The following is an 8,104-nucleotide window of genomic DNA, read 5'->3' on the forward strand; positions in this document are numbered from 1 at the left end:
GCAGTTCTCAAAAGAAATAATCTGATACAATATGAGGCATAAATATGAGCCATATAGGCAATGCTTTCACTGGGGAGCACAGAAGCCCTTGCTGAAGATTGCTATGGGCAATGACAGAAAAAAGTCCTTTCATACCCCCTTTGAATTAACAAAGGAGAGTGAGCATGTTGGACTGAAATCAGGGTAAGAACCAAACATGTCATTTGTGCACAAAAGGGAGATAGGCCTGTCGAGTTCATGAGCCGTACATGTGCTATATATATATATATAATGGGCCAGATCAATGTTCCCTCTAAATTTTTCCAGCCATGTGTAGAATAAATATTATGTGCACCAAGGCATGTATGGATGAGTACCACTTGTAGAAACACATGTTGCCAGCTGTGGGTGCTCTGCTAATCAGCTGGGTGGCCGCCCAAGCGCTTAGCTTATAGGGAACACTGGTCCAGAGCTTCAGCTGCTATAAATCAGCTTAGCTCCACTGATTTTAACAGACCTATACAGATTTTCACCAGCTATGGATCTGGGCTATATACTTTGCTCACTTGCATTAAGTAGCAGGAAGCAAATCAGTAGCTAGATACCCGAGCCACCCCCCCCCCCCAATTAAGCCAACACTGCCAGCCTGAATTCTGGCTTCTCTGCACACTAGTGGATTGACTATTAAAAAAAGCAAAACTTTGTTGCAAATGAGTCAAAGAAGAAACATTTAATTTAATCCATCATGGGGAAAATAAATTTTAAAAGAGCAGAAACCTTTGCTGCTTGCACACCTGGCATAAAGTTGAAACTGGCATTAGGTTTCAAACTGACATAGCTGCTGACTCAGAGCTAACACGTACTCTGCTCCTATTGGCTGTGAACCTGGGAAATGTAAGCTATGCCAGTGAGTTATCAACAGGGTGGAGGAATGTCTGGCAGAGAATAGTGATAGAAATGTAGCCGTGTTAGTCTGGTGTAGCTGAAACAAAATACAGGACTATGTAACACTTTAAAGACTAATGAGATGGTTTATTAGATGATGAGCTTTCGTGGGCCAGACCCACTTCCTCAGATCAAATAGTGGAAGAAAATAGTCACAACCATATATACCAAAGGATACAATTAAAAAAAATGAACACATATGAAAAGGACAAATCACATTTCAGAACAGAAGGGGGATGCGGGGGGAAGGGGGAAGGAAGGTAAATGCCTATGAGTTAATGATATTAGAGGTGGGGAAGGGTAGATGTCTGTGAGTTAATGGTATTAGAGGTGATAATTGAGGAAGCTATCTTTGTAATGGGTAAGGTAGTTGGGGTCTTTGTTCAGTCCCCCGCGGAGAGTGTCAAATTTTAGGATGAATGCCAGTTCAGAGGATTCCCTTTCAAGTGCAGATTTGAAAGTCTTCTGAAGTAAGATGCATGTGATTAGGTCATTGAGACAGTGTCCTTTCTTGTTGAAATGGCAAGAAACTGTTTTTTCTTTGTGATCCTGTCTAATGTCTGTTTTGTGGGCATTGATTCTTTGGCGAAGTATCTTTGGCAGAGAATAGACTGCTTAAGGCAGAGTTTCCTAATGTAATTTCATTAACCCCTAAAGGGCAGGCAGCAGAAATGTGCTTCCATATTTTGACACTGTAGTACAAGTAGGCTTAGTTTCCCAACAATGCTCAAGAATAAATGTGGATCTTTTTCCAGATAATTTTCTTTCTGATCTCTCCACTTACACTAAAGACAACTAGAAAGGGGAGCACCTTACCCCCTAACTCAGGGCTACTCAACATGTGGCCCATGGGCCACATGCAGCCCGTAGCCTGTTTGTTTGTGGCCCACGGTGCGGTTTGGGTTTACGTGGGGCTCAACACGTGGCCCATGGGTGGGATCCTTTGAACATGGCCTCCACTGGGAACATGTTCCACAACAGCGAGGCGTCTCTCAGACAGGGTGAGCATTGACAGATGCAAGTGGATGGGCTGTCTGGAACAGACAGGTGCAGGGTGTTGGCATTTCTAGCCCCCAGGGAGGAGGTGCTGGGAGCACCGGGGCATTGTGTGAAAGAAGCTATTTGCATATATATTTGCATGTATACACAACCACACTTAAGTTGCGAGCCTTGGCCTGTGCTGTATGATTGTGGCCCCCGGGGCTTCCAAAGTTGAGTAGCCCTGCTTCAGATTTGTGTACCAGATGTGTAGTGCAGTAGACATGCAGAGCTCTCCCACTCTTTTCTTTAGCAATCATACCCTTCTGATGGAAGCTGATTTGGTTGCTCTGTGATCAAGGACCTTGGCTCAGCTGCTGGCATCTGTGTTTGTCCCACCAAGACGCTCGCATAGTTATTTCCCAGGGGTGTGTCTACACAGCAAAGTTATTCCGGAATAACTATGCATAAGAACATAAGAACGGCCGTACTGGGTCAGACCAAAGGTCCATCTAGCCCAGTATCCTATCTGACGACAGTGGCCAGCACCAGGTGCCCCAGAGAGGGTGGACCAAAGACAATGATCAAGCGATTTGTCTCCTGCCATCCCTCTCCAGCCTCTGACAAACAAAGGCCAAGGACACCATTTTATCCCCTGGTCTACACAGCAATTCCATTATTTCAAAATAATTTCAAAATAACAGACAGCTTGTTCCAACTTCTGTAAACCTCATTCTACGAAGAATAACGCCTATTCCAAAATAGCTATTTCGAAATAAGGCATGCGTAGACGCTCCACTTCTGCTATTTCAAAATAGCTCCTTCACCAGGGCCATTCTAAGTTATTCTTCCTGGGGCTCTAAATCAAGAGAGCATGTCTACATTAGGGAAGCCTGCTTCGGACTCATTTTGAGGCTTCCCTGCAGTGTAGACGTGCTATTTCGAAATAAGCTATTTCAGAATAACTATTCCGGAGTAGCTTATTCTGAAATACCTGTGCAGCGTAGACTTAGCCTAGGTGACCTGCCTTTCAGCTGTCATTCATCTCACATCCCTCCCTGCATACAAATGTTTCTACAGACTTTTGTGTAACAGTTGCCACAGCCAATCCTTTCTCTTCTCATTACATATACAACACACTCCCACCCACTTTTTGGAGGGTGATTCCTTTCTCTCAGATATATCCCTGATTCCACAGTCCCAAGATAACTGCTGGCACAAGAGCCAGTGGAGAATCTCATACACATGCGCACACACACAAGCAAAGCAAGTAACTATTTTGGCCTTGCGTACTCTCTCTCTCTCTCTCTCTCTCTCTCTCTCACACACACACGTGCATGCACACACGCGCACGTGCAAAGCAAGTAACTGTTTTGGCCTTCCTCTTCTGGGGGATCATGTATGCCATGCAAATTGTGCAAAACATGGTCTGGCTCTGCCTGTCTTTCCAACAGTGGGCTTAAGGGCTGGGGAAACAACTCATCGCCAAACCCTTTATTATATTCTGGCTATGAGACTGCAGTGAGAAGCAAATCCTGTGCCATTCCCCTCACCTCTGCGCAATTGGATCGCTTATCTCATTTGGGGCTTGATTAATTATTAGTCTGGTTGTAATATGTACACACACGCACACAGAAAGGGTAAATGAAGACACTAGGCCACTGTCATTTTCCCACACATAGATACAGCTCAAGGTAAACGGTTCTGCCTTAATTACTATGCACGACTGAGCAAAATAGGCAGCATAGTCAAGGGGCCAAAGGGAGTTAGACACCCAATGCCCTTAGACATTAATGAACTGGACATGTTTATAGCATCAAAAACTCCTATCCTCTGGATCTAGGATAACAGCAGCAATTCTTGTCCCAAGTGAACAAGAACACTATACCTTTAAGAGCTGCTTGTCAAAACAAACATACAAACTCCTAATGGTGCATACCTGAGTTACCCTAAGTGACAGGGTGTCAGATGTTATCATGAGAGATTGTCTGTCTGGCTTTGAGTGTAAACCCTGCTCAGTTAAAGTGTAATCAGACTGATTTTGTTGGGCGCAAACAGCAAAATTTGCTTCTAATAACCAGTGCCTTTTTGCTTCCCCAATAAAGTTCAAAGGCCAGGATAAAAACTAACAACAAAAGATCTTGTATCCCCAGGAACACTTTCATTCCTTTTTGGCCCACACGGGTGATATTGCAAAGGCTCAAACTACACATTCTCTAACCCTAAAAATCCTAGTTTTTCAAATCTTCATTTAGGACCTGAGCCAAAGCCCACTGAAGTCAACAGAAAGATTCCCCTGACTTCAGTAGGCTTTGGACCAGGCTCTTGAGTACTCGAGGGTGTGACAATGGGCTAAATTAAATCCTGCTGTAATTCCAAGGAATATGAGGATGGCATCACACTGATGTAGTAAGAGATCAGAATCTAACACACAGTATTCTCTGAATGGCAGCACTATCTTTCTAATATTGTGCTTTTATAGGATAATAAAATAATAATCTAATGTTTAAAATAGTACATTGAAGTTATACAGAGCTTTCCATCCAGGGTTCTCAGAGCATTTTGCACAGATAATTAGCCTCATGACAGCTCTGTGTAGTGGGTATTACTATGCTCAATTTATGGAGTGGGAAACTGAAGCCTGGAAAATGTCCTCATTCTGCACATACTCATACTGCACATCAGCTACTGATCCAGGAACTGAATTCAGAGCACCTGTTTTACAGATGTGTGCTCTAAGAACTTGACAACATTTCATGTATTTCTGCAGCAACTACTACTAGCACTAGATCTATAAAGAGCTAAATTCGCTGTCTTTGCTTCCACTGTTAATATTCTTGTCTGAAACTTGTTACTTTGAATAGCAGTCCCAAATCAAAAACAACTCCTCACTGTTTTTGCTGAAACAGACTAACATGGACAGACTAACTCAGACATTAGACCCAAATCAAATTTCATAATATTTAACAGTGGATGCCCAGGGGACTCTATGAAGGCAGTGTATTAATGCCCTACAGGCATTGTGCCTTGAGCTTTATCCCAGCAAGCCAAAGAAATCAAAGAAAGAGCAGTGTAATAAGCTCTAAAGGGATCCAACCTTCCTTGACCTTTGGAGTTAGGTGGTGAGACATCCAGTCCTGAGGATCAAGAGAAAAGAGTATCTCTTTGAGGAGAAAGAGAGAGAGATGTGTATATCTGGAAACAGGAGGACAAAATTGCAGAGATAGTGTTAAAGTTACAAATATGGGGTCAGAGATAAACACACACAAAAATTAGCTGATGGCAATCACTCTGAGCTAGGAAAAATTAAGCTTTCAGGGTATGTCTCAGAAAAATCTAGCAACAGTACAAATTCTTGATTTTGGAGGACCGTTCAAACGCTACTATCAATGATGGATTAAGAAGAGACAGAGAATGAGCAAGAAGGGAGGGACAGGTTACCTCAAAGTTATAGGACGCATAATCAACATCCCATCCCCAAGAAAAGATTCTTTAATTAATGTCAGTATAGTTACTTTATGTTAAGAATATATATGTGCACATACCGGTCCAACAAAGGCAGCTGAAAGGAGTGTATTTCCTCTTCACAGCAAGAACAAGTGCACAGCAAGGTTACAGAGCAATATGTGATTTGAGAACATTTTTCTGAAAGGGCAAAATCCTTTCTTGAAATGTTTGCTCGTTTCAGCTTTCACGGCTGGATAAGATGGCTGTTATAAATATCTTTCCCACTTGGAAAGAACAAAATATCTCACATTTTTGGAAAAAAGAAAAAGAACAGCCTGCAGATATTCAACCAAGTCCTGATCCAAAGCCCATGGAAGTCAGTGGGATCTTTCCATTGACTTTGAAGAGCTTTGATCGGGCCTCAACTGAAATGCAGTCATTCTTATAAGGAGTCCTGAACAATAGGAGTTGTTTAATAAAAAGAGGCAATAACAAACTTACTAAGTCAAATACAGTCTTGGTCAGAACAGGTGCAATTCCTTTGTCTTTAATAAAGCTCTGGCCACATACACCAGCACTGAGACTTTTAGCTACCTTAAGAAGGATCTGATGGAAACAAAGAAGATAATGCCTCTGGTGTGCTATCTTAGGTGTTACTGCCCTTGTTTTCCAACAATCATCACTACTAACATACACATAGTATGCAAATTGTTCCCAAAAAGGAAGCAGGGTCTCTTCCTTCTGAAAATTTTCCCTCGGTATATTTATGAAGTAACATGAAGTCATTCCTATAACTTACTTTAGGTCATTTTAAAATGAATAGAATGTCGTGTTTATTTTTCAAATAACTTTAATTAAATCTTGTGGGCCAGATCCCTTACTAGAACAATACCAATTTAAACCCACTGAGGATCTGTCTCTTTTAAGTTCTTGTGGTTTTAGGCTTTGTGCATTCAGATTCATCTCTTCCATCAAGTTATAATTTTTTTCTGGATTTTGCCCACCTAGAAAGTTATATGGATTTGTTAGTTTTTAATGTTCCTCTTTTATGGCCTCTCACCACCATGATAATTGGAATACCCAAATGAAAATATCCCAGAAAGAAGAGAAATGCTTGGTAAATCAATAACAGTGCTTGGTTTCCAGATGGAAACTTGGAAACATCTATAACGTTCAGATGCTCCAAAATTTTTACTGCTCACCTGGCTTAGAAAGTACCATCCCCCAATTTGATCATGATTCTTGTTTTATTACCTTTCAGATGAATAGACTAGAAGGTGGATGCTAAATTAGCCTCAGTTGTAGGATGCAGAGCATATCTCCTTCCCCAAAAGACGTGCAACAACAAAAAGATCAAGGGTTCTCGGCTAAGACTTTCATACAAGAAAGGTAGGCTCACACTCAACAGATGGTTTCACCGGGTGACTGATTACTATGGTAATAAGACAATGCTGGAAGTTCATGTCACCTCCAAAGTAAATAGCAAAGGTTTGATTATAATCAATATCTGTTACAGATCAATTCTAGTATAAACAGCATTTTGTTATAGAAACCAAACCACCCTATTCCTTTCCTTCCATTTCCTACATTGGTGACTCCTTGGATGTTTATGAAAAAGCAACACAGTCCCAGAACCCTTCTAGAACTGATCAGAAACCCAGGAAGAAACTTCTGGCTGGGTTTTATACACAAAGTCAAGTGATCAGAATTGCTACGCCACTAATTACTACATGAAGCAAATTGTCTTGGACCACAGACTTTCTTAGAATTCAGCCTTATTTCCCTGTACCTGAGAAGTGCACATAAAGTGCAGTCATTTTACACATTTGGCCCCTGAACATTTTTCAAAACTCCCACTATACACTGCAAAATACAATTCCTCTTTGGCTTGAAAAGGCAACTGGACTATTTTTTTAAAAAAATCAGTCTTCCACTTACTTGTTCTTTGCAGTCTTTCTTGACATTTAAATGCTAACAAACAAAAATAAGATTGAGTTTCACTTAGTCTTGATCATATTAATTAAAAAGTCAATTAAAATATTAACCGTAAATTCAGGCAATACCTTATTAAGCAAAGGAAAAACAAGGTGGAAGATGAACACCCCGATGGAATCTCAGAAGAGTAGATTTATTCCAGCAAGTGCTTTACAGTGTCTGTTATCTCAGCCTTGGCTAAGCAAGAGAATGCTGGTGAAAATCTTTGCCTGGTACAGTACGGAGCCTCTGTTTCACAGGCCAGGAATTTTACATTGAATAATTTTTAACTTCAGCTCTGGGAGGAAAAACAGGGTCTTGCACTTATTTTCTGTTCAGTTCGATGATTCACACAAAGAGGACTCCTAAAATAAAGGGGGAAATGTAACATTCCCCAGTAGCTATCACAGGAGGATTACTTTGCAGGACAATAAATAGAAAAAATAACATAAAAGATTTTAGCTTTTAATAAATATAAACTATAGTGGAAATTCTCAGTCATCATTCAGTGTTATTGGTTTCATAGTTTTGCTGCTAATAAAATACCCACTTAGAATTTTATAAAAGATAATAACACTTAACACTTATAATTAACTTTTTTTATTATTATTTGAACTGAGATTTGGGCCCCACTATGCTAGGTGCTGTACAAACATATAATAAGAGAACATTCCTGCCCTAAGGCGGTTACAATATACTAAGCGTGGGAGGAGAATACGTTACAGAAAGGTGAAGTGACTTGCCCAAGGTTACATGTGAAGTCAGTGGCAAAGCCAGTAAT

General features: G+C 40.8%; 1 protein-coding gene across 2 annotated transcripts in view; it reads right to left on the minus strand.

Moving 5' to 3' along the window:
- Positions 1–7,548, minus strand: part of TTLL10 (tubulin tyrosine ligase like 10) — a 200,565-nt gene extending 193,017 nt beyond the window's left edge. Inside the window, exon 1 of one of the 2 annotated variants that reach the window (XM_075906188.2) lies at positions 7,413–7,548. The gene's annotated coding sequence lies outside the window, so the exon portion shown is untranslated. The remainder of the gene's footprint in view (positions 1–7,412) is intronic. The other variant, XM_089773092.1, reaches the window with a different exon arrangement.
- Positions 7,549–8,104: the final 556 nt, after the last annotated feature.

The sequence above is a fragment of the Pelodiscus sinensis genome, chromosome 24 (genome assembly GCF_052426305.1).
Source record: "Pelodiscus sinensis isolate ZL-2025 chromosome 24, ASM5242630v1, whole genome shotgun sequence".
Taxonomy (NCBI): domain Eukaryota; kingdom Metazoa; phylum Chordata; order Testudines; family Trionychidae; genus Pelodiscus; species Pelodiscus sinensis.